General features: G+C 42.1%; 1 long non-coding RNA gene across 2 annotated transcripts; it reads right to left on the reverse strand.

Moving 5' to 3' along the window:
* Nucleotides 1–195: 195 nt before the first annotated feature.
* LOC143436115 (uncharacterized) lies at nucleotides 196–17,545 on the reverse strand. 2 transcript variants are annotated; one of them, XR_013106323.1, is made up of 4 exons: nucleotides 17,204–17,545; nucleotides 12,973–13,046; nucleotides 4,561–4,646; nucleotides 196–2,758 (listed from the first exon to the last, which is right to left on the reverse strand). It is a non-coding gene; the product is annotated as an uncharacterized LOC143436115 (long non-coding RNA). The 2 variants fall into 2 exon arrangements; XR_013106322.1 differs by having other exon boundaries at nucleotides 196–4,646.
* Nucleotides 17,546–22,715: the final 5,170 nt, after the last annotated feature.

Genomic DNA, 22,715 nt, shown 5'->3' on the forward strand with positions numbered 1-22,715 from the left:
CCTTAAATTATTTTTTATGTATGTGTATGTACTTGTATACTGTGTATAGCCCACCAGTGTAAACCAGTGCCTGAACAAACTGATTGAGAGTATATACCTTAAAGGTGGAGTTAAAGGCTGCCCTTCATGGGTTTAAGGAACTGAATTTGGGTCCTCTGGAAGAGCAATTACCCTTTTAAACTGCTAATATACCTCTCCAGTCCCTTAAGTGTTTATTTGAGAAAAAAAGACAATGATTTGAACTGTCACCAACAAAGATGGTAAATGGTAAGTCATGCATAAAAGGAGACTCTCAGGAAAGCATCCCCAAAACTAGTAGATTGTGAGGCTGGGTTGCTCTTGTTTGTCTTGTATTAGTTCACTTGTGCAATAATATTTTTTTTAATGAAACACGCGAAATTAGCTTCACTGGGATAGGACCCCACAGGCTCAAATTCTATTTATAAAGCACTCTTCTGCAAGAGTTCAAAGGGCTTAGCGGATGGCTTCTAATAAACTTACAAAATCCATAAACAGTGGGTTGGAGGCTGCCGGAGAGTTAGAGGGTAAGAGTCGTCGCTGTGTTCCTGGTTTCTAGAACAGCCACACGTCACCCGACACGGTCCAGTACATCCCTGCTGTGGCTGGGAACAAACTGTCTTTCCTAATACCAAAGCTGCCTGTCTGCTTGCTGGTTGCATTGTGGTTCAGCAAGGATATTTTCCCCATTTCATTCTATTTACTTGAACAAGTTTTCAACTAATTTCAGCTAATTTTTCCCCCCTTATTTGTCAGCTAGCTGGATGAGGAAATGGTACTGGCAATCTGCGTACTGAATAAGCCATGTTCAAGCTTCCGCATCAGGAAAGAATACAGATGTTGGTTTTCACTGTCAACAACTTTCTACGTAGACCGAAAAGTTATACACAGAGTATATTGCATATTGGTTTTTAAGGATTTATTTTTAGGTCAATATTGTCTGAATCTATATTCATCAATGTTATAAGTATAGGAGAAAATCTAGTTGTGGGAGAAATTTGGGTGGCTTCCATATGTACTGGGATACTTTAAACAGTGACATATTTAATAATAGCATAATATGTCAGTTTTATTTCTGCTTGGTTTGAAGGTTTTGTCCCCCCAGAAGTCCTGTGTTGGGAACTGAGTCCCCGAGTGAGTCATGTTGAGCAGAAGGGCCTAGTAGGAGATGCTGGATACCTTAATGAAGCCCCCAGAAATAGATTAATGTAGTTATTGTGGGAGTAGGTTAGCTGTCTCCATAGAAGGCTGCTACTACCAGGGGAGTTTACCTCTTCCATGTTTCAATTCTCTTTTACATACCTGCTTATCTTCCCATCACATGTAGCTGCCCTGATTTGGACTTCCCAGCCTCTAAAGATAACCGTGCCTGAGACTTCTGTGGGTACCACGGCTACAAAAGCATCAGTCTTTGTGAGGCCAGAAGGTAGTTCAGTTCAAAACCGCTATGTAGCTGGTGTTGGTTCAAATTTCAGGACTCTAACTTTGAATAGTTTATTCTAGGCATATTCAGCACAGCCCAATTTGGTGAAAGGCTTTCCTGCTGATAATAACTCAAGTCCCCATGCACAGTAAACCTTAAGATGTGACTACACTGAGATTCTTTGTGCAGTCCGTGTGACAGCTTCCATAAAGATGTGTTCTATGGATAGATTGAACAAACAAGACAGAACAGAACAAAACAAAACAACAAAAGTCGAACTCATGATAAGGGTCTGGAGGAGGATCTACTGTGTGCAAAGATCACCAGGCTAATAACCACATCTGCTCCCTGCCCTCTGGGCAGATAACGGGTTATGCATCTCTTCGTTTGACAGAAAAACTGTGTGTTTAACATTTCTGGTTCCTCTGGTGTTTATCAGCAAGCACAAGGACCACTGTTCCTCCCACATTGCCTATTTATTTATTTATTTATTTATTTATTTTATTTTTTTATTTTTTTTTTAAGAGGAAACCGTGGCAGCAATAGGTGCAAGGTCGATAGCAATGCCTTCATGGCTAGTCTAACTCATACAGGCAAGCATACCAGAATTGCAGGAATAGCTAACGGAGGACCAAGGAAAAGGGAAGGCCATGTTAACCATGATGGTCATGCAAAAGTCACTGAGAGCTTTTGTTTATCTCTTTATGCAGATTATTAATATGGCTACTGATGGTTGTGAGAGAAATCGGACAGACACATTTAAAGCAACACATACAAGGAAATAGTTGACAACCAAGACCATGGCTGAACAACAGTCAATAGTAGCTCTATTTTGTAAAATTGTATACCTCTTCATTAATTTCTGCTCACATCTTCACTGTAATATTAGTAGTTTTAGTAATAATGCAGGTCACTTTGGAGACCTCTCTTTGTATCCTAGTAACAACTCCTGGGGCTGGTAATTAAAATTAAAATCCTTAGCATGGCAAAACAAAATCGTAATGGCTTCTTCCTATCACAGGGGTGCCTTTTATCTCCCCCCAACCCCCACAAAAAATCCACATTTGGATTTTGCACTGATAAGATGAGAATTAATATGTAATACATAGTCAGTAAACATAACAGCATAATTTGGGGGTTCAATAGTGTTATGTCCTTGTCATCTCCTTAAGTCATTGGTTCATTCTTCCTCTTGGGACATCTTCTCCGGATGGATTGGTTGTCTATCTTCAGAGACTTCTTTTGTCGGATGGTCTCTGGGATGCTGCTCTAGTCAGATGCATCAGAGTGGGAGACGTCTGGGACTTTGTTCATTTTCTGGGAAGACAGAAGACTAACTTTGCCCTGATGTTAGAAGGACACTGAGCCCTTACAATGGATTGGTTTCTAGGTCTTTTCATTTAACATATACTTTAGGCTGTGTCTCCTTTAGGGCAAAATATCACTGGGCAGCAGAAGAAGCATTAGCCTTTAAAGGAAAAAAAAAAAGCTATCCTAAAATCTATGCTAAATATAGCATAATAAGTGGGGGGTTTAGGCGGGTGTATATGTACCCTTTTTATTTTTAAAGTTTGCTATTGAAGTATTGTGGACCAGTGCTGTTCCACAATAGCTTGACCCTGTGGATTGCAAGAGATTCTAATAATATGATTACATACATTGTAAAATTCCTTAAATTGTTTGCTAGTATGAGCAGGACATTATCAGTTTTCAGCTGTAACGGGAGTCCCAGAAAGGAAATGTATAAAGAGCTATCTGACAAAGTCACGTTCCAGATATGACACATAGTATTTTTCCAGGAGCCCCCAGGGCCCTATGCCATTCCTGGGGCTCTGTGGCTGCCTAGTTAGGGAGAGGCACTGTACAAGCCTGTAGTGCACATGTCTCTATACCTAACATCAGAGAAGGCCCAGACACAGACAACCCTAGTTCCAGATGTCAAGCTGATGTAAAAACTATCTACTGCTACTTATGTACTAGACGCTTGGAATACTGTGTAAAATATGCCTTCAGTAGAGGATAGGTTCTTGTGGTCTAAAAAAACACTTTTATTCTTTATAAGTTACCTAGCCTAGCCTATGGCATTTTGTTAAAGCAACGCAAAATGACTAACTCAACCACCAAATTTTCGGAGGTTACAAAGTTGCACAGTTTGTGAGAAGAACCAACCATGTGTTCCTGTGAAGTCTGTGAGCATAGAAATGTTACAGAAAGGTCATTTGACAATGCAAATAAAATTGAAAATGTGACAGTGCTCTGACTTAGTAATGTCCTGTCTAGGACTCAATCCCAGGAAACTAATTATGATTGTGCTTCATGATTTCCCAGCTCAGGATGTTCATCACGGCGTTGTTTATAACAGTAAAGCTGCAAATAGCTCATGGGTCAAATTCAGTATATTAAGAAGGTTAAAATAGAATCATATCATTGACTCCTACATTCCCATTAAACTGAGAGTACACTGGGCCATATCATACCATTCCAAACCACACTGCACTAAACCAAAAGAGTTGATGTAAAAGATGATTTCATTTTAATTTTTGTTGAACAGAATGTTCACAAAAATGTCCATATTAACTATTAAGATGTGTTATGTCTATTCATATGGGTTTTTATATATGCATTACCTGTGTGTTGGAAATGTCCATAAGAGGGTACCACACAATGCTAACAGTCATTATTTTGGGACAGTGAAAAAGTTGTTTCCTCTTTTTTTTTTTTAATCTATGTGTGATGGTTTGTATATACTTGGCCCAGGGAATGGCACTACTAGAAAGTGTGGCCTTCTTGGAGTAGATGTGGCCTTGTTGGAGTATGTGTGTCACTGTGGGTGTGGGCTTTAAGACCTTCATCCTAGCTGCTTGGAAGCCAGTACTCAGTTAGCAGCCTCCAGATGAAGATGTAGAACTTTCACCTCCTCCTGCACCATGCCTGCCTGGATGCTGCCATGATCCCTTCTTGATGATAATGGGCTGAACCTCTGAACCTATAGACCAGCCTCAGTTAAGAGTTGCCTTGGTCATGGTGTCTTTTCACATCTGTAAAACCCTAACTAAGACACTATGCTATCATTTTTATACTTTTTGAAACGTGATGTTATTTTGTTTTAAAGAAATTACAGCATAGTGTGCAGAATCTGTTTGGTGCGGGCAGGTAAGCTTCATCACCCAGCAGCTCAGCATCAGTTTGCTCCTAAGCAAGGCACCTGTTGGTGGCAAACAAAGAACAAAGGCAGAATCTGAGCTTACAGCAAAATTTAAGAGATCATAAGGCATTTTAATAAAGCTAAAGAGCAAAGAAGCATCTCCCCTTCCAGCTCTTCCCTTTATCTTTGTCCTTGCATAAGAAATGGTTCAATTATAAGTTCTTCATATCTTAAAACATTGTATCATGCACATCAACCATTGTGGAACAGTTTTCTCAGAGATTGAAACATTCCTTCCTACAGAGAAGCTTTTTAACAGGAAGGCAAACAACCCAGAACAGCATCAGGAAGTCCCTGAAACTGACCAGACTCACTAGTTCCTTCCCTGCCAGAGTCAGTAGTGCTAAGTAGCAAAGAAGACTCAGACAAACTGAGCTGCAAAGAAGCCACAGACTAGATCAGCTGCCTGGGAGAAGCAGACCAGCTGAGCAGCTTGGAAGAGGTTTAGGCCAACTGAGGCATCGGGAAACCATACGCTCTAACCTGTTGAGCTGCTTGCAGGGTATGCAGTGTGCTCCAGGTTCCCAGCTTTGTGAGCTGTCACCCATTAAAGGCTGGCCTTTGGTGATGCAGCTGTCTTTGAGTAAGTCCTGTAAATAATCCCTCACCCCTACTCCTGTAAGGAATTCCAATAAAACTCACTGGCTCACCAAATTGGACTTTGGTGGTATCCATACTTCAGCCTGTCCCCAGTTCCTTATCTGTGGTGAGTAAACATGTGCTATACCTCCCCCAAGAAAAGTTTATCACAGACTATCAACTTCTGCGAATTCTACGAGTTCTAAGGTAAGTAGGAAACAGGCTTAACTTTAGTTAATTCTGTCTTTCTCTTTTCTCATTGGTCAACACATGCAGCCCGGTGGAAGGCTCCCTTTGCTGCCTGTGTTAGGGAGGAAAGCAATCCCCAACATGGAGGAAGTGGTTCTTCTGAAAATTTGTGTCAATTAGCTTCCATTTCTTTTCTTTTTGTAATAATACCATTATATCCATGACATTTTCAACGTCCCACTGTAGCTCTGGTTTTCTCTTCCTCCATTCTCCCTTCCTCACTTCTCCCCCCCCCCTCTTCTTTCCTTTTCTCCTTCTCCTTTCTTTTCCCCTTCTTCCTCCTCTCCCCTCTTCTCTCCCCTCTTTCACTCTTTTCTCCTTCATCTCTCCTTTCCTTTTTCCTGTCTCTCCCTCCCCCTCCTTTCTTTCTCCTTTCCTTATCTCCCTGCCTCCCGTCCTTTTCTCTTCCCCGCTTCCCAACAGAAACAAAGGCTCTACCTCTGTACACAGAGTACAGCTCTAGTAACTGTAGCTCCAAAAATCTCTAACCAGGGCTGGGACTGCTGCCTCCTTTCAGTGTTTCCTTACTAATTTTTGGCTGTTCTGACTTCGGTCCTTCTTTTCACTCTGAAAATAGAAAAATGAAAGAGGCTGTGTGACCCCCACAGAGTGGGGACTAAGGCTAGAGAAACTTCAGGCTTCTGTGAGCTACTAGTGTCTGGAGAAGTTCCTTCTGACTCCTTAGTTCATCTGCAGTGCCATCTTCCCCACCTGTCAGAGGGCAATGACAGTATTGGCTCAACTTGTGACACCCAATAGCTGCATACTGTGCATCAAACTCTGTGTTCTAAGAGTGTTGTATAACTCCCTGCCATGGGCATTGGGAGCACCCTGCCCAGGCTTCCTTTCTTGCTCTTTACCCATACCCTGGCAGCTGGGTCCACAGGCTGATGGTAACTCACCCACTTCCTTTGTGTGGGAAGAGACACTTCCTCCCAGCTAGACCTCAGCTAAGTTCTGTTTGACTCCAGGGTACCAGATGCCAATTTCTGGTCTTGAGGTGGCATGGGCTCTGTTCGATCTATGTTTCAGGCCTTCCCTGTTTGGTTTCTTCTGAGTTCCATCCTGCTTTTCCATCTCATGTGTCTTGAGACCAGTCTCACAGTAAGTCACCTACACAGAGTTCTTCAGTTCTGCTTCTGTGGAGTGTTATGTACAGCATATCTACTTTTACAGCCAAGGAATAACTGAATGGAGCTCAGAGTGATGAAATGGTTTACATCCCACTGCAAATGGGTTTCACTCTATGTTCAATCATTGCACTACATTTTTTCCCAATGCTAATTTTGGTCAACAAATCCCCCACCCCCCAAAGGTATGCAGAATTCTAAGTTGTCAGGAATAGACAAGCATCTGGGTTCGAATCCAGCCATGAAAGCAGGAAGAGGTGAGCCGGTAACCAAGGGGCCAGGTGGTAAAATGGGCCTTTCTCATAGAGTGCTCCCTCCTGATTGGACACTGCTCTTCCTCCTGCTCTTAATTGTAAACCAAGAACAAAATGTGCATCCAATTTTGGGTTGTCACTGTGATTGTAGAACTAGTTGAGTATTGAGGGAGTATAGGCCAGGGCTGTTAAAAGTTCTTGAGACAGGAGACAAAGAACTGTTCTGAACAAAAGCTAGTAGTGCCCCTATTGAGAAACACCAGAGTGACCAGGGTCAAAAACAAGTGATCCCAATGGAGTTAGCAGCCCAAAGGGCAAGAAAACGATGAAAAGAACACACAGTCAAGGAACAGGGAAGTCAGAAGCTCCAGGGCTAGTGCCAGCCAGGCAAGGGGGGACCAGAATGACAATGATTGCTGCTCTTAGCAGCCACTCTGCATGACAGAGAGAGAGAGCCTGTGTCTGGCTGCTGTTAACAATTCAGAACAAAAGGAAGACTCAAGAGGGGATATTGCAGGAACCCAGAGCAAACGACATTATATAGTATTAGGCTTCATTTCGATTAATTTATTTCAAGAGCCACGCACTGTTATCTTTAGATGTACATCAAGCAAGTGAAACGTCAAGTCCTTGCTAAAAGGTAGGTGCAGTAACTGCTGTTGTTATAATTTGGACTGTCCAGAACTTGGAATTTGTCCTATGAAGGGCATTCATGATCTTGGAAGTCTTGCTGAGGAGAAAGTCACCTCTGGTGTCCTACAACCTCCGTAGACATTGACACGTGCTCTCATTTCCAGTTGTGGTTAATTGTTCGAGGTAGACTGAGAAAGGGGAAAGTTCTGTTGTAGCCTCACGACTGGCTCCTCAGGGCAATGGTGTGGCTGAGCAGTGACAATTCTTAGGGACCCAAGGGTGAGGGGTTGGTGTCATGGGCAGCATTTATTCTTCAGCGGTGACCAGACCGAAGATGGGAGACCACACCGAAGGATGCTATTTGTATATGATTTATCATGTTCCTCGCAGGCCTGGTTTCCAGACACATATATTTAAAAGGCAAATCCCTCAGCTCCCTGTAGATTCTAGCAATTACTCAACATCCTTGGAATAAATTCCTCCCTGGCTTATGTCAGCTACAGAGAGTCCCTTTTGTAGGAAGATGCAAGCAACTACCAAGTACCAAGAACTGTAAGATGGCTAAATGAGACTAAAGTCAGGAAGGCGGACATGTACCCAAGTCACATCCATGGTTCCTGCAGTATGGGTCTGACCATGGACCATGGATGCTGTAGATAAGAAACAAGGAACGGCAGTGTCCGTGATTTAGTTTCTAGGAGCATCGAGAGACGGGGAGGCTGATTTAGCAGCTCATCAGGATCGAGCAACTTGTTAAAAATAAATAAAGGGGATTTGCTGCTGTCGTTTTCACAGTATGGGCCAGGAATGAGAACTGCATCCCTTGAGTTGCTGACACTGGGGACCGACTGGGATTGGACAGGGGACACAGAGCTGCATCTGGTAACTGAGTCCTGAGCCCAGCTTATCTTGTTGATTAATTCCTTATTTCTTCTTCTTTTGTAAATTTCAAAGTCTAAGTTTTCCAAAACACCATCCCAATGGCTGTGGTTCGTTTGATTTTATGTGAACGGAACAGAAGGTGTCTGGGGGAAGTGGAGGCAGGGAAGGAGTCCTACGCTCTGGTTCTCTTTGGCTACGCACCCACTATCAGCGAACTTGTCTTCCATGCCTGGCTCCTTTCCACACAGGATTATCTTCTCCTTCAAAACAACCCTCTAAGCAGACACGATAGGGCAATCCTACGGACTCAGTTTTAAGGCTACAGAGCTGTGGTGTTGAAACGCTTGATCCCAGGTGATCTGGCTCTAGTTCCAGTTGATTTCCATGAAACACTTTATCCTGCCTCCTTTGGGGAGGGAGAGCCCGGGTGAAGGAATCACGTGATCTGTCCATCATTTCAGGAGTCATGGCTCGCTGTTGGAGTAGTGTGGGGCTAGAGATAAGTCCCAAGCTTTCTCTGGGGGTTCATTAAGGTCAGTTACACGACCGGGGAAGGTATCAGTCAGGAATAAATCTTTCTGACCTAAAATCAAATTCCATGATTAAAACATCAGGTTGTATAACCCTCCTAGGCCTGATCTCTCTCATAGGCGGAGTGCAGACATTGTGGTCCAGCTATCCCTGAGATAGATCCGAGAGTGCTGTCTGAGATCCAAGCACCAGGGTGGACTCCGTGGGGTCAGATCTGCCGAGTCAGAACAGTGGACATGCAGGGGATGTTAGCAAGTCACAGTGACTTGCCTGGTGTTGTAGGTCAGGATGTCAACAAATGTTTATCGAATACCTATGACACATCACTATTGTATAAGGATTAAATTGTATCCTCTTTAGTCTTCTGGACAGATCCATGAGGCCTTATTATTTGAAAATAGAGAGGCACACTCTGAGAGGGCTTGTGACTTTGCCAACATCACAGACCTTGCTGAGGTATTAGGGACTCAACGTGTAACGTCCCCCCTCCAAAACTCAAATCTCAGGACATCGGTGGTATCCACCAAGCATGTCCAGCTACACCGAAGAAGAAGTACAGTTGTTACCTTCATTTGAGATTCGGTCACCTAGACCAATAGTTATTCTATTCTGAGATATGGACACTGCCTTCATGATACAAGACAAAAAGACTTTAGGTAAAGCAACAAGACACACGTTTTTTGGTTTTGCCATGTGCTTACATGGAAAGTGTGGGAACATAGGAGCGCAAAGGGAAACAGGGCGATGACAATGAAGTCAGCATCAGGGGAAGCTGTGGAGTGGTAAGGAGGAAGGCAAGCAGGACCAGGACCAGAGAAGCATTTGTAGCATGTGGGGCTGTGTGCACATAGGCATTAAGGAAGGAACACTGCTGGTTCACTGGAACATTAATTCACAAGTACTTATTTTAGACTCGCAGATTCTTCCATGAGGATTTGCATATCCATAGTAAATATGACAAGAATTGAGCTTCACCTGAATATTTAATATGGCCGGACATGGAAGATCTCCAGCATTTTAAACAACTGATTGATACTTTTGATTTTTTATAATTATCAATGCTGAGAAAGCCATGTTGCATAAATACACAGTCCAAAATACAGAAATATGTGTAGGGCTGTTGTAAAACTTGTTGGAAGTTCAGCCTGAGTCTCAAGCTAAAATGAATTGAATGGTCTTGTTTAGGGGCTCACCAGTAACTTTGATAGCAACTCTTAAAATCAGACGTTCAAACATAATACGATCCAAACATTTACTCGTATGACACTCCCGGGCTGAGATAAGATGACAGGGGCACCTTTGCTTGCTATAATTCAGCTTTCACATTTCTATAAGAGCAGGAAGCTGTGTGTCCAGTAAAAACACTACGGTCCATGGCATGCAGTGTGCCTAAGCACGATGCCACAGTGGACTCCTTGGGATGAGCAACAGCTTGCACAAGGATACAGGGCACACATGTGCTCTGAGCTGAGGCGACAGAGAAGCTCTGCAGTGTCACACAGACGAGCCTGGCCCGAAGCACCTTGGAACCATTACACAACTGAGGTTGAATTTATTTTTGGTCCTTGCACATCCAGGAGTCTTCTGCTATTGTCACTATTTTTGGAAAGGTCACCTTCAGTTAAACGACCCTGTGGTGGTGTCACTGCAGCGTAAGAAACTCGTCTCTACAACATTTTTAAATATGTACACAGTGCTCACCAGTGCGAATGCCTAGTGAAAATAGAACATTTTTACATTGCTAATCCCACTACTGTGGTGGCATGGGAAGCTGGGTAGCCAACTGATTTTTGATGGATGATATTAGAAATATTGACTTTCATATACATATGCATATACACATATATTGCATGTCTGTATATATATATATCTTATGCATATATATACAATATATAATAGCATATATATATATATATATATATATATATATATATATATATATATATCATAATGAATTTGAATTGCTATTCCATTGATTAAGAACTTAACAGTCATTGTGTGAAATACAATGACTTCAGGGTCTCCAGACCCATCAACCCTGAAGGATATACCTCACTCACTTTCTTTCTTTCTTTTTCTTTCTTTCTTTCTTTCTTTCTTTTTTCTTTTTTTGTTTTTTTTGTTTTTGTTTTTTGTTTTTGTTTTGTTTTTTTTTGAGACAGGGTTTCTCTGTATAGCCTTGGCTGTCCTGGAACTCACTCAGTAGATCAGGCTGGCCTTGAACTCAGAAATCCGCCTGCCTCTGCCTCCCAAGTGCTGGGATTAAAGGCATGCACCACCACCGCCCAGCGGTTTCTTTCTTTTAATAAGCTAATTTCGCTATCTTCAAACAACCACATCTTATGTTGAAGGAAAACAGTACAAAAAAAATCAACATTGAGATTTTCCTCAGAATTTATAAACATGGGACTTTCTGGGACCCTGAAAGAGCCGTGGTCTGTGACCTAAGGAAACATTTTTGCTTGGTACAGTTAATATCTTCTCTAAAGGCTGAGTGTATCATGTCGAATATTCAGAGCACTGGGGGCACCTCCAGGGGAAGCTTGTGATGAATGAATGACTTAGAAAGGCAAAGAATGGACACTGTAAAACCATTCCTTAACACACCCTTCTGTCAAGGTCACGTGTTACTTTAGGATTTAAGGAAGTATATTGGCATCTTCTATGTTACATGATGCTTCAAGCATTTCTTTCCTTAAAAGGGACTACTAAAACGCAGTTTTTTCCTTTCGTTTGTCTCATTTTCATCTCCTCCTTCCCCCTTCCCTTCCTCCTTCACTTCTCTCTCCCCCTCCCGCTTTACTTTCTCCTCCCACTCCTCTTCCCTCTCCTCCTTCTATCTCTCCCTCTCCCTCTTTCTCCCCCTCCCTCTTCTTTTCCTGTTTATCAGCGAGACGAAGTTCTTGTAACTAACATCCCATCTCCGCCAGCAGAGGGCACTGTTAGCGCGTTTAAGTAGACGTCTCGGCTTTGTCTTTCCAATGTGAACAGTGTCTGAGTTACAGGCAGGCATGCTATTCGCCAGAAAAGATGCTGGTGAGAAGGCCTGCCTGAGTGGTAGTGTTTCAGCATCATTTTGCAGAACATTTCCTTTGTTCTCGGCTGCTTGGAGGGACGTTCGTTGCAAATACACTTGTAGTTCCCGGAGAAAAGACATGTTTCGAATGTAGGTGAAGGCACTGGCGTTGGGTCACTCAGCATCTAAATATCGCAAGTGCTTCAAACCACTTTAGGTATCAGATTCTGAATCAAGGTATTGGCCGCAGAGTAGCTCGGCTTGCTGCGGGAGCATCATGAATAATTTCTGTAGCAGCAAATGACATCATAAAGCAATCAGGCATCCCCTGTACACTGTAATCGATGAGTTTAGATGTCTTCGGATGGAAGGGTATGGTGAAAGACAGTTTTCCTCTCACTGGGCTTGAGCACTTTAGAATTAGTCAGTGGCTACCAATCAAAAATAAAGTGACTCACGTTCAGCTCTCAATGTAGTGTGGAATATTTTCTCAAGACCTTCAGATGCATCGTTTATTATATTGGATTATATATTTTGTGGTGAGGTACGTTTGTATTTTTAATGGCAATTATTTTAAGAAAATTTTAATCAAGATACAGATGAGAACGACCTACTTTAACAATGAAAGTCACAATTAGGCAGACACGGACTTGACTTTTCCATGTCTCCCTTCTCTGGCCTCAGTGTCTCTCTCGGCTGAGGTGTAACTTTTAATTTTGGAACCTGTTTTTTTTTGTTTGTTTGTTTGTTTGTTTTGTTTTGTTTGTTTTTTTGTTACTCCCTCCATCTCTGAAGTAGTCAGCTTGTCCTGCTATTGTCTAAGCTACTGCTTTTAGGTGTTAGCTGTGGTTTGACTATAGCAGGAGTACATGGCCCCGGGGTTGTGTGTTAAAACTCGGTCGCCAGTGCGGTGATGCTGGAGATGGGACCTTTAAGAGAAGGTGGGGTAATTAGACCGAGGTAATTATTTCACACGAAAGGGATCAAAGCCAAATGTATGGGAACCCGCTGACTTCCTCTTAGAGTGGGTTGTTATAAAACATAACACTCACCTTTCTCATGATCTGGCTTCCTGCCTCTGCCATGTGTTTTCTCTTCCCATGCACGGGCTCCCCCACCACACCATCTGCCATAAGGTAGCACACACAGAGGACTGTCACCAAGAGCCAGACACCTCTAGATTTACCCAATGTTGAATTGTCAGCCTCAAAAACTGTAAGCTAACAGATCTTTTATCATTCCACAACCCAAGGTGGTTTGTTACAGTGAAGCAAAGCGGACTTGTCTAATACTGGGAATTGTCCTTTTAGAACGTATGAATAGATAAGAATGTCACCTTCGGCACTCCGTTCCTCCGCTCATCATATTTCTGTCACAGCTCTGGTGGTTACCTGTGCAACTGCAGGAAGAGCACTTACTTCCTCCATGGTGAGCAGTCTACTCTGAGTGGTCTTGCTGTTCTATGGCAGCTCTGTTGCCCAGTTTTTGTAAATTTCCTCTACACTGTGAAGATTACTAACATTTCCCTTGTGTTCTCTGAACATAATTCTACCTTCTTTGTCTACAGTTTGTGAACCCCTCAATGGCATTTACCCTGAAAGTCTGGGTGACTTCTCACAGTGACAGATCGTGTGTTAGTTGTCATTGTATGCCTTTATTATGGCTTGGTGTGTGTGTGTGTCTATGTGTGTGCGTGCACAGAGGAGATATGTGTGTGTGCACAGGGGAGGGGTATGTGTATGTGTGTGCATGAACATGTGTGTGTGCACAGGGAAGGGGCGTGTGTGTGTGTGTGTGCACAGGGAAGGGGCGTGTGTATGTGTGTGCATGCACATATATGTGTGCAGAGGAGGTGTGTGTGTACACAGGGGAGGGGTGTGTGTGTATGTATGTATGTGTGTATGTGTATGTATGTGTGTGTATTTGTGTGTGTATGTGTGTATGTGTGTGTATATGTGTGTATGTATGTTTGTATTTGTATGTGTGTGTATTTGTGTGTATGTGTGTGTACGTGTGTGTATATGTGTGTATGTATGTTTGTATTTGTATGTGTGTGTATTTGTGTGTATGTATGTGTATCCTCCTGTATACAAGCCCACAAAGGTCAGAGGCATATGTCAGGGATCCTTTCTACTGCTGCTCTCTGCCTGGTTCCGTGAGACAGATTGTTCTCACTGAACTTAAGGCTCACTGGTTCAGACAGGCTGGCAACCCACCAAACCCCTAAGATCTGCCTGGTTCTTTGCCCAACACAGTGGGGCAAATTTTCTTGTGAGTGGTGCAGGACTGAACCCCATGTGCTCACACTTGCTCAGTAAGCACTCTTATGCTCTGAGCCATCAGTCTGGCCTATGGGTTCTTTAATAACACTTTAGTGAGGCTTTGGATTGGAAGAGAATTATAAACACATGCACAATCTACCATCTTTATCCAGAATTCCAGACTAGTTTGTCTGCTCTGAAATTTCTATACATAGTATTTATTCATAGCGCACATCATTTTGAAAAATACACACACACACACACACACACACACACACACACACCCCTAAGGCTTAGGGATCATCTCAGAAGTGGAGACAGAAAGATGATGAAGGTACTAGGTATATGTAGTAAAACAGTATTTACTGGATATAAAAGGGCTATTGCACACAGAAACTCACAGCCACTCTGACCTCTTACACAAGACCAGCACAAGACCAAGCCAGCCAAATTCCCAGCATGGGTGAGGGAGGGGTTGCTGGGGGAAAGACAGTCAGTTTTCTTCCTTCATGGGTGAGGCTTTTAGAGAGTGGCTATGTTCCAGTAAAGGGAAAAGGGGTGGATCTGAGCAAATGTGTTATATGCAGGTATGGAATTCTCAAACAATACAAACAGATACCTTTTGGCATGCTTTTTTTTTTTTTTTTTTTTTTTTTTTTTCTGTCCCAACACTAAGAAATCCTTTTATTATGTCCCAAGTGGTCTGCCCCAAACACTAAATGAACTCAATTAATATTAGAATATGTCATACTAACTCAAACATCTGTTTAATTCATTTTCAGTAAAAAAAAAATACTTCAATTATTACAATTTTTGATTCTTTATAACAATGCTGTGAAATAGATATTAAGGATGAATCTGCTTAAGATCAAAGAGCCAATGGGCCGACTGGATTAGAGGCAACCTTTCTGTGCTTTTAAAATCCCGTGCCTCACTCTCTCTCTCTACTACCCCACTGATAAAATCAAATAAATACAATGGCACCAACAAATGATTTAACCTGTCTGCATAAATTGCTACTGCCCCAGGGCTTCATGGGGGAATGCTTTAGTTTAAATCTTGGGTATGCTTTTAACAATATTTAAGACCAGTCCTGACTGTTTGCTATGGTTGTAGCATTTCTAGCTCTCATTACATGAATGTGGGGATGACGCCTCTAATCAAAATAAATCCTGTTACATAAAGGCAAGTTGTGGTTTCCCCCGAGCAGCGCAGGCCAAGGCTAAGGTGCAGCTATGTGGTACTAATTGCTTTGCATTCTTCTGTATCTTGCCACATTTTAGGTCAGATAACTTGGCTTATAGCATTCAAAAGTGTATTAATTATGGGATTTGATGACGGGGTTATGCAGTATCTGTTTGCCAATTGGGAAAGAAAGATAATTATACTTGAATGTAGGTCACATTTAAGAAACTCTTTCAGGCCTATGGGGACCGTGTTTCCTTACCGTTCAATGTTAATGACATTGTGGAGTGTGATATCTTCTATGTGACCCAGTTCTTTGGGACAGAGATGAGTTTGGCTTTTTTTTTTTTTTTTTTTTGGTAGGTGTACTTAGGAAGAGAAACTTGTTTGAGTTCCTATAGGGCAATCTGGTCAGTTGTGGTAGGTGCTGAGCTGCATCTTGTTGGTTCTATAAAGCTGAGTAACCCATTCTTTGCCAAGTGGGATGCCGATGGGCACGTTGCTAGGGTTATTTATCATAAACGTCACTCTCCTGAACCTCAAAGCTTGTTTCCTACTGATTTGTTTTCTGGGAAGATTTTTATCTTCTATGTAGTGGTTTCATTTGTTTATCAACCTTTTTTTAATCAAACAATTTGTTTATCAAATCGTCGATGTTCAGACTTATAGTATTTTGGATCCTCCCCACTCCTGGAGATATATATATATATATATATATATATATATATATATATATATTTATCAAATAATAAACCTAAATACTAACAGTGGAGTCCAAGGAAATATACCAGTCAGTTAAATGCTTGCCATGCTTGTAATCCCAGCCAGTACTGGGAAGTAGACTCCTGGTTCTCGCTGGCCAGATCACCTCACCTAGCTGGTAAGCTGCAGGCCAAGTGACCCCTTGCAAAGGAAGTCAGTGGTGCCTAAATATATAACACCGAGAGTTGTCTTCTGGTCTTAATATACACTTGCACGAGTGTGCAGGTTCACAAATCCCACTCCCAACACACACACACACACACACACACACACACACACACACACACAGACGAGAGAGAGAGAGAGAGAGAGAGAGAGAGAGAGAGAGAGAGAGAACAAGCTCCTTGGAACCTAAGTATTTGATGTAAGGATTTGGTACATTTTTTTAAAACATCCCTGTATCTCTGCCATGCCTCATTAATCTTTTAAATTAAGGCACTGTACTCACTATTCCCAAATCTCTGCTCTATCCCACCCAATCTATTCCTCGCCACCAGGAAAGGAGATAGTTGTAGGAGAATAGCAAACTGCTTAAAACCGATTTCACGGCACACAATGAAAATGCTTTTCAGTGGTTTCAGGTGAGTGCCCTGAATGGCGTATGATTGCACATGAGATGCGGCTAGTTCCACAGTCCTACTATGCAGAGCAAAGGTTGGGCTTTTGACACTGTAATTTAGATGATTTACTGGTCTAACCGGTGCTGGGCTTAGGGAAAAATTGCTTCACTGAACAAGGAAGGACGGCATCAGATTAGTGTAAATTTTAATTGACAACTTTAACCAAGCTAGAGTTTTTATCTGAGATATTTCTGCTCTCAGGTGTCTCCATCCTTGCCATGAATGTGTATGTATAGCATCAGGCTCGGTGTTGCTAATTTGGAATGAAGAGTCAAGTACGGAGGTCAGCTTTAGAGACACGGCTTTTTTTCTAGATAAGTCAGATCAACAGTGAGTGTATGCAGTTAGCACAAAAGCTCGACTGAGTCTCTTAAAGGAAGCTTCCCATTCTGCTCTCCATTAACAACATAGCCATGAGACCCTGATGCTGTTTATGGAGCACAGTAAAAACTCACAGGAATCCGTAGAGTCCAGATGCATCTCCTTGTCCAATCATTCATACTGAGTTCTGCAAGAGTACTGAGTAGAGCGTCTATAAAATATATTCAGAAGCCGACGAAGGCTGTTAATTTCCACTTCAGAGCTCTTTTAGGTGATGCATAAGCTGGTGGATTCAACAGGGTTATGAACTTCCTTATAAATAAGGAAGTCTGAGATCGGCATTGACCAATAGGTGAGCTGGGCCTCAGTAATCCAGGTGTTGTTTGTCTTTTGGGTGTCGTCTGTTTAGCTTATGCTGTTGACCACAGTTCTTAATGGATGTCTCTTGCTCAGTCTTTAAGGGAACGATGTAATCTTCAGGCCACGGGCACATGAAGAAATCCTTCAATTATTCTCGACGCTCCTGAGGCCTCAAAGCAGAAGGCAGATTTATTTATGTTTTTAATCAAGATTTATAAGATACCTAAGAAAGAGGGCAGGCACACTGCCTTCATCAAGCTGGGCATTGCTCAAGTTTCAGTTCAGGAAGAAGTGGAGGGCAGCTTTAAGGCTGTGACTAATTGTGAGATCATTCAGGCCAATAGGTATGCCCCACTGATTTGTGGGTAGTCATCCTTTTATTTCAAGATTTTAAATTCTTTTAGGTTTGTATTGTTTTTTTAATGTATATTTATATGGTTTTTCCTCCTTCCTTTCCTTACTCCATCAGCCCCTCCTAGCAGCTGCTGTTTGAACTCCTCCCAAGACTTCCATTCTCACAGTGATAATCTCTATTTCATTATATTTTTCTTGCTGAGTATTCATTTTTAAATATCGGAAGAGCCAGACTTAGAGGAAGGATTAGGGTTGTTTAATTTAGTTGTGTTGTCTTAAATTCTTTTTAACCCTCTAGGGCAGTGGCTCTCAACCTGGGAGTCCTGTTCCCTTTGTGAGGGGGTCACGTATCAGATATCCTGCATATAAGATTTTTACAATTCATAACCGTAGCGAAATTATAATTATGAAGTAGCAGCAAAATAATTTTATAGTTAGGGGTTATCATAACATGAGAGACCGTATTAAACGGTTGCAGCATTTAGGAAGGTTGAAGCCATTGTGCTAACTAAGACTTGTAAATAATATAAAGAAGTTAGTTGTTCCATGGATTGTGAAAAGTGGAAAAGAGAGAAGAGGCAGGCTTATTCACAAGTCTTATTAGTAAGGGGGTGTCGAGTGGGTGGAGGAAAATAGTTGTGGGATTGGCATTTACTGCTGCTCCTGTCTCATTCGCAGGTAGATGGTTTTGCTCATGACTTCATTTAATCCTCCCTAAGGCCTGAAGGTTTTTATTATCATCATTGTTATAAGTAAGGAAACTCAGGGGAGAGGTTAAAAAAAAAATCACCTTAGGTAGCACAAAAAAATCCATGGGGAAGACATTTTATTAACTCTGCCGTCTAACTAAAACAATGCTTTTCCTGGTACATCACAGGTAGGTACTGTTTTCATTCTCATTGAATGCCATTGGTCTGTGACTGTTAAGGTCACCTTAACTCTTCCAGGTCATGGCTAATTGAATTATCCTGTTTCGTAAGACTGTGGAACCTGGGTAGCCACTCATGTGAAGATTCGTTCATTCGCTTAACACACAGTTGTTACCTGTGAGGTGTTGATCTAAGGATTGGTATTCTATCAGATGCTGAGAGGGATGTGATTCTGAGAGACCAGATCTTTGGGGTTCAGACTCCATCTTAAGGTTGAACTAAGTTAACTAAGTTAACTAGGTCAGTACCTAGCACCAGTTTCTAGGCTACAGCCCAACAAGACCTGTGTCTAGCACCAGTTTCCAGATTATTCCCCCAACAAATCTGCACCCCCAGGTTACAAGCTCTCCTCTGACACTTCACTTCCTAACAACCACCAATCAGGAGGAAAACAGAAGTAAAATTTATGGTTCGCCTCCCAGCACCAGCCAATTATATTAAAGGCCATGATGGCCTCCCCAATCCTATGTGTACCAGGCTAGATACTCCCCTTTTTGTCTCTATAAATGCTTGCCTAAAACTAAGCTCAGGGCTCCACCTTCCTGCTGTTCCGGGTTTACAGGGTGACCCGAGCTTGAGCTTGAATAAAGAGACCCTAATGTGATTGCATCAGATTCAGCTCCTTTGTGGTCTTTTGGGGTTCACGAACATTTCCTGGCACAATTCCTGTCTGTGGGAATGTACACTCTGGGGGTGAGTGTGCCTTTATGTGTTCACTCTTTCCACATAGAGGCAAGCTGCCACATCCAATGAGTGGGACCAAATAGAATCCAGTTCCCAGAGGTTATAAGAATGATGTGTATAGGTCAAGTGGATATTGTGGTTATATGTGTATGTATATTATTAGGAACTTGGCCTGGCCTTAAAGCATGACGAAGCTCTAGATGAGGAGGCTATGTCCCTTTCTATTTCATTTGAAACGTTGCTCCTCAATTGCTTGATAGTCCTTTCCTTTCAACGACCCCTCCCCCCCAAGTGTCATTGGCACCTAGATGAGCAGAGTAGAGCACTTCAGTAGGGTGACACCAACCTTGTTTGAAGGTGCAACATTTTCCAGAAAGGAAACAGAATTTTCACCTTTCAAATGTCACATGGTTTTTTTTGTTTACAGTGCCCTGAAAGAGTTTAAAGTGAAATTCTCAGATGGTTGACATATCATGAAACTAGCTATCAAATCATACTATTTTTAAAAGCCCACAAGAGTGCAGAAAAATATCTAGGAAGAAAAAAACCACCACACAGGGGAGGGACCTAGGACCATAGTTCACAATCAAATGGAATTTTATTCATGGCATTATGAGATTTACCTTAGAAGATGTATTCACATGGAATTTTTATAATTAAAAAAAAAACAACACAACACGCAAATTTAATAAGGGCCAGCTAACCAATCTTGTCATGTTCCAGGAGAGAGAGTGGATTGATGAGCTGAAATAAGACAGGGGATAGCATATCCCAGGAGCTGAGCACGAAAGCTCTCGCTCTAGAGGGCTTGGGCTTGAATTTCTGCTCTTCTGCTCACCAGCCGTGTGTTACCTGGATACATGACCTGGCCTTATTTTTGTCATAGCTGTTCCACCCATAAATAGATTAGGACCTATAGTCATAAATTGATTAGGTTAATGATCGTCTCAATCATTAAATAACTTTGGATATCGAAATACTTGATTATTCATACTGAAGCCCCTGTAAATATTACCTAGTATTTTAGGGAAACAAACAAGATTGGAGTGGGGGGACCGGGGAGAAGGGATAGATAATATTTAACACTGAGGTGGACATGTATCTGTTGCTGCCTTGAGGTATCTCTCAAATCCCATAATCCTTTGACCATCACTTCAACTGTACAACCTGAGGTCATGTGGGGAGACTTGTAAAGACTCTTCCAATCCTCTGGCAGGTGTTTAACTTTGCAATCGGGAACTAAGGGTCACATCCCTTAGCCTTTCCGTTCAAATCTGTGATTGGTGGGTTGCTAACTAACCGTACCACCCACCCTTCATGCTTACATTTTTTTTTTTGTAACTAAGGAGATGACTATTCATATTTCGACAGATATAAAATGGCACCTCTCCTCTTTTTCTTTTTTACCCTGTTCTATATTCAGCCACGGACAAGTCTACTTCTCTGAAGAGTGGACTTCAGACAAGTCAAAGGAAATACCTTCTACCTCTCCAGCACTACTTGTATGAAAACTCAAAAGTCAAGGTGGGATAAATGTAGAAGGAACACCACGGCACGCTGCGCGCTGCCCTAATTATTGTAATACATAGTGAGAAAATACACTTCGAGAAGACATACAGCATCAAATACATTAGTATTTAGGCAGTGTCGAGAAAACTCTACATGGTTGTATTTTGAATAAGCAGCATCTACCAAGTTAGTACATCTCTCCTGTCTGCCTTGTCTTTGAGTTTCTCAACCACTGCAGAAATTGGCATCTTATTTGCTTCAATTCATAAGATGCTGGTAGGATGGGTTCTTAATTTCGATGTAACTCTTTTTTTTTTCCACCCACTGTCTCAGTCTACATGGTTTTCTGTTATGATCCTAAGTGAAGTTTTGATGGCATTTTAGCCATTCATCTGGCCAGGCAATTCTTTGAGCCTTTCCTGAAGGTCTTTATTTAGCTGTGGATCATAACCCTGACCAGTGTTTAGACTCTGCAAGAAGTATAACTAACAGTCATATATATACACACACACACACACACACACACACACACACACACACATATATATATATATATATATATATATATATATATATATATATACTAGCCATGACCCCCATGCCTTTCTCTGGTCCCCTACCTTAGGCATACTTTCTTGTTGCTGTTGCCCTTGTATACCCAGAGTGTGGCTTTGTGTGCTTTGGGCTTTTCCTCATATTGGATTTTTCTCGTTCATGTATTGGGAATGCCTTCATGTATCATAATGAAATTGAAACATGATTCTCAACTGAGACTGTACTCTAATCTGACACTCAGAAGCGTGCTCTTGAACACACTGCTTTGTTGCAGGGTAATTGGCATACAATGAACTGCATCCATTATGAGAGTCCAATTGTGAGACCAATTTTGGGCTTGGAAACTCCTTCTTAGGGATGAGCCTGTCTTTCTTCCTGACTCCAACCCGAGCCTCTCAGGGGTATTGCCTTAAGTCTCCTCAATTACTTACCTTGTAAAAGTCCGTTTCCAGTCCCTCTCAGTCAGGCATCTATTCCCGTCACTCAGTTAAAATTGTTCTTTAAGGTTCAGCTGCTGAATCCGGTGGGCATTTGTCTAGCCTTTTAAAAATGTAGATTCTTTGTGACACTTGCCCCCATTGGCCAGAAACAACTCTCTGTCTCTCTGTCTCTCTGTCTCTCTGTCTCTCTGTGTCTCTCTCTCAAACAACTCTCTCTCTCTCTCTCTCTCTCTCTCTCTCTCTCTCTCTCTTTCTGGAAAATTTAAGTTTAAACTTTCTTGGTATCCACAGCAACCGCCTTCTGGCACTCCCTTACTACTGACATGGTTGCTTCTCATCGCCTGTGTTCCACTGTTTATTCTCCTTAGCTATCTCTGTCTCTATACAGTCCCTACGTGAGCACCGGCACCCACCGGTTTAGTAGTATTAAATGCATGGGAATGCGTTCCAGCAAATGATTTCATCTTGAGCCTTCCTGATACTCAGATCCATAGGCACAGATTGTTCTTTGGACAATGCTACCCACATATACCATAGGCGTCTGCAACAGTATCCTGAAAGCTCACCTCATTATACTCTCTTCAAAAATTTCTCTTCTTTCTTGACTCTCTGGCTTAGGACGAATGCTTTTCCTGTGGAAAGCTTGCAGGGTTGCGGGAGGGGGGGGATGAAGTATTAATACTGGGGGGCAGAAATGACCAACAAGCCTGGGCAGCTTCTGCAAACTTTATATTGCACATCAGCAGGGGGCTCGGTGGTGTGGAATGGCCACGGAAGAAGGTCCCTGGGGTGGGGGTAAGTTATTACTGGCGGGG

The sequence above is a fragment of the Arvicanthis niloticus genome, chromosome 22 (assembly GCF_011762505.2).
Source record: "Arvicanthis niloticus isolate mArvNil1 chromosome 22, mArvNil1.pat.X, whole genome shotgun sequence".
Classification (NCBI taxonomy): Eukaryota; Metazoa; Chordata; class Mammalia; order Rodentia; family Muridae; genus Arvicanthis; species Arvicanthis niloticus.